The following is a 6,562-nucleotide window of genomic DNA, read 5'->3' on the forward strand; positions in this document are numbered from 1 at the left end:
TCAGGAATAAATGGGAGGGGTAAGTATTCCTCACGGTGATCTTGTTTAATTCTCAAAAATCAAGGCATGGGTGTAAACCACCATCTTTTTTCTTCACAAAAATGAATCACACCTCCACAGGAGAAACAGAGGGGTGAATGTGCCCTTTACACAGACTATCAGAGATATACTCCTTCATAGCCGCCTGCTTGGGGCCGGTGAGATTGTATAAACGGGCCTTGGGCAGTTGGCACCAGGGACGAGATTAACAGGACAATCGAATAGGTGGTTTGGTAGCAGAACCTCAGTCTCCTTTTGGGAAAATACATCCTCAAAATCCTTCAGGTACTCCGGAATACCCTCCAGACTGACGGATGACACAGACACATTATCAAGGCAACCTTTAGATTAATTAGAACCCCAATTAACAATGCCTCGAGATTCCCAATCAATGATCAGGTTATGTAACAGTAACCAGGAAAACCCCAACACCAGTCCCGCAGGTAGGTTGCCCAAAATAAAACATATAATACGTTCTTGATGACAGGACCCCACCTTTAGGATAAGTGTGGCGCCTCCAGGAGTATGGTTGCCACAGTGGCATTACCTCCCTCCTAGGGAGTGTGATGTCATGCCTGGAAGCAATGAAGGGTCTCTCTGACAGTTAACCATGTCATGCAACACAGTTCCCACTCCAGGCCAGCAGAGGGAGCTCTGAACCAATGCTCAGGGGAATAGCTTCTCTCTGGGGGCCAGGAGGGGAAATTAGTCAGTTAGTGTGAGGAGGGCAACGAGTGTAGAAGTGTGGAGAGAAGCTGGAGGTTGAGCTGAGGATATAGAGCTCCCTCCCAGTGATAGCGCATGATCTGGAGCCTGGTCTCCACGGTTGTATGGATACTGAAGGTCCTGCAACAGAAACCAGAGGAATAGGAAGCTGTAAATGCTCTATTCCCACCTAAGACTCGGAGGCACAACAGCGACGGGTGAGCCAAGAGAAATAGAGGGCTACAGCTGTCTGCCATACGAGGTAGATCCAAAAGGGAAGATGAAGGAGGAACGTCAGTGTAACACAGTACTGTATGTACCTCAAGTCAGCGCTAGAGAGGAGACTACACAACCCATCTGACAGAGAGATTCCTAAGTTGCTTCCAGGCTAATCATCTCCTGTGCCATCTGTAATCTGGACCCTGGACTGCACTTACAAGTAAAGGTATAGAAACTACATTCCGCTATGTCCTTGCCTTCTTCCTGCAACTTTTTCACCACTGCTACATCTCTGTGCCAGACACTGCACCCTCTTCCCCCAACACCTATCCACACTGCCCTGGGACCAACAGCCCTACCTGTGGAGGGCTATAGCATCACTGCTGCACCCCACCATCTGTCCCAGAGGATCTGTCTACAGCGTCGGCTTAACACATCCATTGCCGAACACCACAGGTGGTGTCACGAATCACTTATAAACTTTATTTCATCACTCAACCCCTTTTACATGGGTGCCCAGGGCCACGGACCGGGTCACCGCTGCTGTGACAATCCCCTCTGAGAGGCCGGCCTGGTACCGAGTACCTCACAGACCTGGGAGGGCGACCACATCCACCCCAGACACGCCACCGGAAGAAGCTGGATTCAAAACGTGTGTTGGGGTGAGGAGGGACGCTGAGATCGCTGTGTGGCTGTAATCTCCACTTTCATATCTGCTGTCCTAGTAATATGTATTATTGATTCTTGATTGAGTGTATACTATTATTATAATTACCTAGATAGGCAGCTTTATGCTTGTGCAACTTTATGTAATTTTAGTCAGTCACTGGACTTTAACTGAAATTGCTTTAGGCATACAGAATGGGTGTATGGGTTGCCAGATGTCTAGCACACAGTTCAATGTCCCCCCTAGTTAGGGCGCTCTGAGACTGTACTATTATGATTTTATCATGCATTACAGTTTTTAAGAATAACATCAATAAAGCATTGTAATTTTTATTTTAATTTTTTACTGGATCTCTTCGTTTGGCTTTTCGTAATGTTAGTCCGATAAGTTTGGTTTATCTGTTTTGAAGTGCCAGCTTTTCTTTACTACTGGACAGTGGACACCCTTAAGTAATCAGTGATCTAGAGTTACACTGCCTGACCTGTATTTATCCCTAATCCTCGCATATGTGGCTATTATTCACTCCTGCAGTATTTATGGGATTTGGTGATAGATATATCTTTTGCTGGTCATTTAAAGGTTATCTAAAAATACAGAAATAAATAAATGGTAAATTATGAGGTTTACAAAGTACTGTGATCAATCATCAGCTTTCTAGTCTGCCATCTAAGGAAACTGCTTAAAAGACAGTTTTGCAGATTGTCTTTACTATAATCAATTCTGCTAAATCTGAACTGCACTATCATTAATATGAAAAATCATGTGCTATTATTATCTGTAAAATTAGATCATCATTGTGTAGTTTTAGAAAGGCCATTTAGACTCAGTGTACTAAGTATGTGACCTGGCTTTTAATATCAACTTCTTTCAATTAAAAAGGAATTTTAGCTTAAGGAGGCTGTCCACTACTTTTACATTGATGACCTATCCTTAAGATTGGTCATGAATATCTGCTTGGATGGGGTCCGACACAGCACCCCAGCTGATTAGTTGTTATCAGTGTCGGCAGCGGCGGCTGCCAGATGGAAGTGTTTACTTGCCAAGCTGCTCCGTCTTTTGGTAGTGGCTAAAGGGCATGTCACACTAAGAGATATCGCTAGCAATATCGCTATAACTTGTGACGTTATAGCGATATTGCTAGCGATATCTCTGTGTCTGATACTTACCAGCGACCGGCTCCCCCGCTGGTTATCGCTGATCGCGCGAGAACGTTCAGGACTGTTTCTCGTCGTCAGCTTCCTGCGGCGCTTCCTGCTGTGAGGACGAGCGACGCGTGGAGCCGGGCGGGAGGACGCAGGATCGCCTAGTGTGACAGGTAAGTAGCGATCCCCGTCCCCAGCGATGTCGCTAGTGAGATCTGCCTATGTGGCTGCTCACTAGTGACCACTTAGCGATGTACCAGCGATCCTGACCGCGTCATATCGCTGGTCGGGATCGCTGGTACATCGCTAAGTGTGACAGTACCTTAAGGCTAGGTTCTGCACATCCACCTCCAATTCAAATCAGTAGAGGCAGATGTGTAGTACCCTGCGGCAGCCACTGTCAGTAGATGGACAGATGCTCAAGTGAGTCATTCTGGCAGGCGGCCGCCGGCACCGATAACAGCTGATCAGCTGGGGTGCCAAGTGTCAGACCCCGGCCAATCAGACATTCATGACCTATCCTGAAAATACATAATTAATGTAAAAGTAGTGGACATCCTCTTTAACTTCCATGGAGCCAGGGCTGGACTGGCCATCTGGCAATTCTGGCAAATGCTGGAAGGGCCTGTCTAGCTGTTGCCTGCCTTGTTTGCTATGCTGTCAACATTAAAAGCTTCCTCAGGATCCCAATATTGCTTGCACTTGAGACAGCATGGAGCCATAGGCTCTGTCACTTACCCTGGCAGGCCATGTGCAGGCTTCCTTTATGTCTGTGGCCACCAGGCTATATAGGGTACTGTTGGGGGGGACCATTATACTAGTGTATATAGGGGCTGTTGGGGGACCATCATACTATATGGGGGGCAGTTGGGGGGACCATCCTACTATGTAGATGCTGTGGGGTGGTCTATCATAGTATGTAAGGGGCTGTAAGGTTTACCATCATAGTATATAAAAAGTATTGCGGTTGACCATCATACTATATACGGGATGTGAAGTGGACCATCATAATATACGAGAGGCAGCTGGTTGGATTGTTTACTATATAGGCACTGTGAGATGGATCATTATTAATATACAGCTCTGGCAAAAATTAAGATGCCACCACATCAGAATCCTGTCATGAGCAGCCCATTCTCCAGACCTGAACCCCATTGAAAACCTCTGGAATGTAATCAAGAGGATGATGGATAGTCACAAGCCATCAAACAAAGAAGAACTGCTTACATTTTTGCACCAGAAGCAGTGTGAAAAACAAGCAAGCATGCCAAGACGCATGAAAGGTGTTTTTAAAAAATCATGATTATTCCACAAAATATTGATTTCTGAACTCTTCCTGAGTTAAAATATTAGTACTATTGTTTCTAAATGATTATCAACTTATTTTCTTTGCATTATTTGAGGTATGAAAGCACTGCATTTTTTTTTTATTTTGACCTTTTCTCCTTTTCAGAAAAAAAAAACTAAATTTATTGCTTGGAAATTCAGAGACATGTTGTCAGAAGTTTGTAGATTAATAGAACAATTTATATTTTATGCAAAAATAAACCTATAAAGAGAAAAATCAGACAAACTGAACATTTGGAAGTGGTCTCTTAATTTTTGCCAAAGCTGTATATGGGCCTGTGAGGTGGATCATCCTACTATATAGGGGGATGTGAGGTGGACCACCATCCTATATAGGGGCTGTTGGGGACCATCATACTATATAGTGGGTTGTGGGGGCCATCATACTGTATTTGGACTATGGGGGATCGATCTTCATAGTGTGTGGGGAAACTATCATACTGTGTGTGGCGGCTATGGGTGGACCTTCATACTGTGTAGAGTGGTAGTCTTAGATATTATACTGTATGAGGTGGCTGTGGTAGACTGGAGGTCTATGGGATACATTATCCTATGTTGGGACTGTGTTGTCCATCATTCTGTATGGGGTGGTTATGGGGGACATCATACTGTACGAGGAGCTTTGGTGAACTTCATACTTTATATTAAGGCCTGTTAAGGAAATCATAATATATGTGGGATTGTGGTGCTCCTCCTACTGTGTATTGGGGAATGCAGTGAATACTATACTGTATGGGGGGCTGTAGTGACAATTAGAGTTGAGCGACTTTTGGTTTTTTAGGGTCGCGTTTCGTTTCGTGAAACCCGACTTTTCCAAAAGTCGGGTCGAGCAAGATCGTCCGATTATAGGGAAAAGTCGGGGTCGTCCCGAAACACGAAACCCAATGTAAGTCAATGGGGAATAAAAGTCGGCAGTGAGAGGAGGACAGGAAACACACCAACAGTGCCCATTTGAATGCCAAAAGCATCAATTCTTCTTACTTAAGCTTGTCAACCTTAATTAACTTCATAATACAAGTTGCGCACTGAAAAATGGGGGTTATTTGGCTAAAGTTGTGGGGGGGAGGGCTGGCTCTAGGCTTTCATGTGCCCTGGGCGAAAGAGCGCCCCTTTAACACATACCACAACTCATCATGCTCCGATACGGCAGAGAAATAGCGGTATAGTACAATGAAAAATACCTCACTTTTTACATCTCATGACGAGGCCCATCTATTTCTCCATACAGAATCATTGGTCCCATATAATGTTTGAAACAGTATATGATGAGCTCCACATAATGCTACAGTATATGTTGGTCCCCATGGATGAAGCTCCACTGTCTTATGGGCCCAAATAATGCTCCAAACATAATGGGCCCCATTTCTAATGCTCTAGTGTATAATGGGCCCTGTAAATGCTGCTCCAGTGTCTGATGTCCACCTTTGGAATGTTCCAGTGTATGGTGGGCCCCATCTAACATTCTCCAGAGTATAGTGCTCCCCAAAAATTGCTGTCCCAACATTGAAAACAATCAAATAAGTCTCCTCGCTAGGGAATCCCTGTACTTGTCTGGACTCCTCGTCGTCCCCATCTTCCATCTCACTGCACAGTATTTCAACTTTGCAAGTGCTGTGATCCTGGGCAAGCAGGGGGGGCCCACTCGTTGGCGACGGCACTGGCACAGGGCCCCTGATAGTACGGTGGTGTGTCTGATGGCGGGTGGGCCGAACCTGCACTTTCATCTGCAGCTTCCTCTTTGTCACCGTGTAAGATGGAACTGTATATGGGAAGGGTAACCTGAGTTTCATCAGGGTCAGATTCAGGTCGTGTAGCGTGCGAGGGGAATGTAGTGGTCTGGGTCAATGTACCAGCAGATTCATCGAGCAGTGGCTGGGCATCAGTGCACTTGTGTCGCCCCCAGGAGTACGGTCGCCACAGTGGCATTACCTTCTTCCTAGGGAGTGTGATGTCATGCTTGGGAGCAACGAAGGATCTCTCTAGCAGGTTAACTGATTGGGCGGCGTTATTCCCATGAGTCATGACCCTCCAAACAGCGTTCATGAAGGCAAAGTGTTTGTTTTACGTGGGCAGTATGGTTGCAAAGCTGAACCTTAAAGGAATGTCCAGAAGGGCACCACCAGGAGTGGAGCCTACTGTTAAATTCGACTCCACCTGGGAAACCTCAACCATGCCAGCTACAGAACAGATGCAGACATTGCAAGCTTAATTCCGTTAACGAACGAGACTCCGTCATGCTCCGCGGTCCGAGTCCGGCTTACTAGAGGGACACGTGAGGCTCTGGCACATGAGATTGGCCAATAACTGGTGTGTCATGCCCTTACATGTTCGTGGCTGCATGTGCGCTACACTGAAAAGGCCAGCGTTTGTCGCTTACAGGTGCAGATAACCCGCTGAACAACGTTAGTGATGGGGATCACTGATTACAATTATTACCCGCGAA

Source organism: Dendrobates tinctorius, unplaced genomic scaffold, assembly GCF_039654945.1.
Source record: "Dendrobates tinctorius isolate UK_male_01 unplaced genomic scaffold, ASM3965494v1 ptg000098l, whole genome shotgun sequence".
Classification (NCBI taxonomy): domain Eukaryota; kingdom Metazoa; phylum Chordata; class Amphibia; order Anura; family Dendrobatidae; genus Dendrobates; species Dendrobates tinctorius.